The sequence below is a fragment of the Rhinopithecus bieti genome, unplaced genomic scaffold (genome assembly GCF_001698545.2).
Source record: "Rhinopithecus bieti isolate Rb0 unplaced genomic scaffold, ASM169854v2 scaffold_1017, whole genome shotgun sequence".
Classification (NCBI taxonomy): Eukaryota; Metazoa; Chordata; class Mammalia; order Primates; family Cercopithecidae; genus Rhinopithecus; species Rhinopithecus bieti.
The window spans coordinates 710818-715287 of record NW_016803657.1 but is presented as its reverse complement, the minus strand read 5'-3'; the positions used below and the strand labels follow the sequence as shown (position 1 = coordinate 715287).

General features: G+C 54.6%; 1 protein-coding gene across 1 annotated transcript in view; it reads left to right on the top strand.

Annotated features, from left to right (window-relative positions):
• Positions 1-4470, top strand: part of NRXN2 (neurexin 2) — a 110452-nt gene that overhangs the window by 74100 nt on the left and 31882 nt on the right.

Below are 4470 nucleotides of genomic sequence, written 5' to 3'. Positions count from 1 at the left end.
CGCCGCCCCCCCGCCCTGGCTGGGCCCCTGCCGCCGCCGCCACCGCCGCCGCCGCCACCTCTGCTGCCGCTGTTGCCGCTGCTGCTGCTGCTGCTGCTGGGGGCGGCCGAGGGGGCCCGGGTCTCCTCCAGCCTCAGCACCACCCACCACGTCCACCACTTCCACAGCAAGCACGGCACCGTGCCCATCGCCATCAACCGCATGCCCTTCCTCACCCGCGGCGGCCACGGTAAGTGGCACTGTCGATGCCGGCCACCCGGTTGGCCCCGGGGGCGGGGGGGCTTCCCGTGTGCGCAGCCGGGCCCTCGTGTGCCCCACCCCAGCTGTGCACGCCGTTTTGCGTCCTGGAGCCCCTTCACCTCCAATCTCCAGCTCCCATCATCTCAGCCCCACCCTTGCCTCCATCTCTCCTCTCCCCCATCACCCTCATCTCTGTCCTCAGCACTTTGCTTCCTCGCCTCACCTAAACCTGCTTACCCCTAGGTCTGGTTCATTATCTCCTTCTACTTCCTTACCCTCCCCGCCCTGTCTGCCCTTTCATCCTCTCCGTGCAGCTCTGCCTTCCATTTCTCTTCCGCATCACCTCCTCCATCTCGGCCCCTTATCATCTCTCCATCTGTCTTGCCTCCACCTCTGCCTCACCCTCACCCTTCCATTGCTGGTCTGTCATCTCTCCCCCTTCACCTCCCTCCCATCTCTGTCACATCTGTCATCTCTGCCTCTGACATGTCTCTTCCTCCTTGACCTCTTCATGTATGTCTCTATTTTACCTCCATCCCTCCAACAACCTTCCCTTCTTTTCTCATGACTGGCCTTCCATTACCTCCCAACTCACTCCACTGTCCCACCATTCCCCCATCCTCGTTCCCCTCATCTCCAGTGTCTCCCCTCCATGTCCCCTCATCTCTGCTCTGTCTCTACCTCTGACCCCCAGCATCTCACTTCTGTAGGCCCAGCACCTCCTGTTTCCAGGCTTCCCCTCCTGTGTCAGTTCTCTATCACTGTCCACTTACAATCACCTCCTATCTCTACCCCTCATAACCATCCATTGAAAAACTTCACCTTCCTTCTCAGACCCCATCACCTTCTCATTTCCATCCTTCCTCAGCCCCATCTCAGGCCACCCATTACTTCATATCTTAGACCCCTAAGATTCTCTCCATGTCATCTCTTCTCACCTCTGTACCTGTCACCTTCCATCTCTGTCCTCCATACTCTGTGCCCCCATCACTCCCAAGCTCTGTCCTCCCCATTACCTTCTACGTCCGGCCCTCTTTACATTTTATTTCAGCTCATTTCAGCCCATCACTTTCCACCTCAGTCCCTCCACATTCCATCTCAGAGCTTCTGTCACTTGCATCCCAGGGACCTCCTCACCTCCCATTTTAGTCTACTCGTCACTTCCCATCTCTGCACCTTGTCATTACCTTTCAGAGGGTAGCCCCATTACCTCCATCTCTGTACCTCTCTCACCTCCCATTTCTGTGCCTCCATCCCATCCCATCTCATCCCTTCCCTGTGCTCTTAACACCTCACATATCTGTCCTCCTATCCATGTCCTCTCCCCTCTGTGCCCCTCTCTCCTCACCTTCCATGTCCATCGCCTCCCATCGGGGTTCTCTGACACCTCCATGCTCCCATTCCCTCTCATTGCTGTGCCTTCATCAGTTCTCTCTCTGTACCCAGGTGGCCTCCCATTTCTGCACTTCTCTCCCTTCCTATCCTTGTACCCTCATCACTTCCTGTTTCTGTCTCTCCATCCCCTCTCATTCTTTACTCCATTTTTGTTCCTCCATCATCTTCCATTCCTGTATTTTTCGCCCTTCCCATCTGTGACCCTGGTTGCCTTCCCATTCTTGCTCCATGCCAGTCCATCTTTGCTTCCCAATCGTGCCACCATATCACCTCCAATCTTTCTGCTCATTTGCTGGTCTTCTTCCTTTTCTCCTACTTTATCTCCCTTTTCATGCTTCCGTTTTCTCTTCATTCCAATTTCTCTGGAGCATTTCCTTCAAACTCTTTCCTCCATTCTTTTATTCTCTCATCCCCAACACAGTTTGCCTCATCTTATCTCTGTCCCACCTGGCTCCTCTCAGGCAACACTCCTCAGTTTCCTTCTCTTCTTCCATGACCCCACCCAACCCCTTGCTCCTGGACCTTAACTCCCTTGCCCTCCCCAGGAACTCCCTGGCTCTTTGTTACCTTCCTCACTCTTTCATTGTCTCCTTCTGGCTCCCTCAAGGCCCAGTGTTGCCCCCAAAGGTACCCAGACAGGCCATGAGTCTCTGGGCAGTGAGACTGTCTCTGGGCAGTGAGACAAAGTATGAAGGAGTGAGACAGGTAAAGGAAGTCAGGGATACTGGGGGATTTTGTAGGATGAAGAGAGTGTGGAAGAGGAAGGTGTAGGAGAGAGGAACTGGCTGAGGGACCTGAGCAGGTAGAAAGGAGGGCCTGGGAGCCAGAGTGCCCAAGAAAGATTCTGTGAAGGAGCAAAAGCTGGACAGAGGGAATGAAAGTGGCCAGAAGAGTATGGGGGACAGGGTATGGAATGTTGGCCTTGGGATTGCCTCGGAGACAGCCACCCCTTTGCTGCGCAAAGGAGAAAGGGGACCAGTGCCTAGTGGAAACAGGAGGAGTCATCTGGAGGGTGCTCCAGGATGGTGATAGAAGGGGGTGGGAGGTGTGGGGGAGGAACCTGTGAAGGGTGGGGCAGCTGAGAGGAAGAACGAGGACCCAAGGAAAGGAGGAGAAGGGATGAGGCCACCTGTCCTGGCTGAACCCCACCTTTGCTTCCATTAACCATTAACCATGGTGGGAGAGGTGAAAAGACAGGCTCTTTTTGGGACCCTACACTTGGCTAGAGGACCAGGCCAGCTCAAGAGGCCTTTCCAGGCCAGGCCTCCTCTCTGCCCAGTGTCTCCCTAGCATCCCCAGTGGGAGGCAGCTTCTCTCCTTTCTGCACCAGCTTCTCCACTTGCCTTCTTTTGGGGTCTCACTGTGTTTCTACCTGTCCTCTCCTCTCTTCTCTTCACACCATCCCCCATTTACCCTGCCATCCCCCCCAACCCCTCCTGTTACATAATGTCCTTATTTGCCAGACACCCATTGCCACTCCTGTACCTGATATCTGTCTGGGGCATGGGAGGGCTGGCACACCTGGGTCCTAAAATTGAGCTGAGCCCAGGGGCGACACTCTCCTGGTCCTGGATCCCCAATTCTGGTTTCAGAGTCCTTGAGGTTCCTCCCACCTCACCATGTTCATTTCTGGTACTCTTGGGCCAGGAATGGAATGGTCAATCCCTGCTAAGTTCTGAGTCAGTAGCTTCCATGGGTTCCAGGTTTATCACCCCAGCTTATAAAGGGGGCTAGCATTTATTTTGATTCTGAACAGGGTGTGTTAACTCGGATTTCTGACTGGATGGTTTATGGCCAAGCAGGGGGTTAACAATTGAAAGGCTGTGTTCTGGGATCCTAGATCAAGAGACAGCTGAGCGCAGGGATCTGGACCAGTAGAGATCTGCCCGTCTGGGATGTAAAGGTTCATGTACAAAGTGCTGGGGTGGGCTGTGAGCACTAGGGCCATGGCTTTTCTGGGTTGTGCAGGATGTTTTATACTCTCACAAGTCTAGACCTTCCAGAAGGTTTTCTTTCATGGCTTCGGATGCTGCAGGGACACAGGCAGGCAGAGGTTCTGCACATGTAGTTTTAACCACAGGGGCATCACTGCATGGGTGGTTTTCTACGTGGATGATTATGTTGTTTGGGTCTGGGTTAGCTAACCATTATTAATGGTTGGTTGGTTTTTTTCTAGAATGCAGGTGTGTGTGGGACTGCATGGAAGATTCTTGAACATTTAGAGTATTTCACTGGATCAGTGATTTTCTGGGTCTAGGAGGTATTGAGACTATATTGGGAGTGGGCAGAAGGTGCCAACCCTGGGCCTGTGGCATCTTGTGTTTGGCCAGAGGCTTTCTTGCCTTAGGCTTCAGGTGTGTAGTTCTCTCTGAAATGTTATGCACAATTCAGCTCACTGGTGGTTTCCCAGGAAGGTCAAAAACAGTTGGTCTACACCACCACTGGGGAACATTTTTGGGCCTTGACTTAGGCCCCTCTTGCTTTTCAAACCCTTTCTGGAGCCTGTCAGAGGTTCTAGATGTGGTGCCCTATTTTGGGCTCCGTGTCTCCTGGAAGGCAGCTGTGCCTTCCCTGGGGGAGTCCGTGGGCAGGGCCGAGGACAGCTTGCCGGGGTGAGAGGCTGGAGGCGCCTCCGGAGCGCGGCTGGGGAGGGGCCTGGCGGAAGCCCCGCCTCCCAGCCCAACGGTCTCCGAACCCTAGCCTTCTGCGCTCCGGAGGCAGCCGCGGTGCTGGGGAGAGAAATGTCTCCCCAGGGTAATTACTGCCGCCCCAGTCCGATAAACCATTCATCCTTCACCTCTTCTGCCCAAGAAGAGTCTCTCCGCCCCGTCCCCC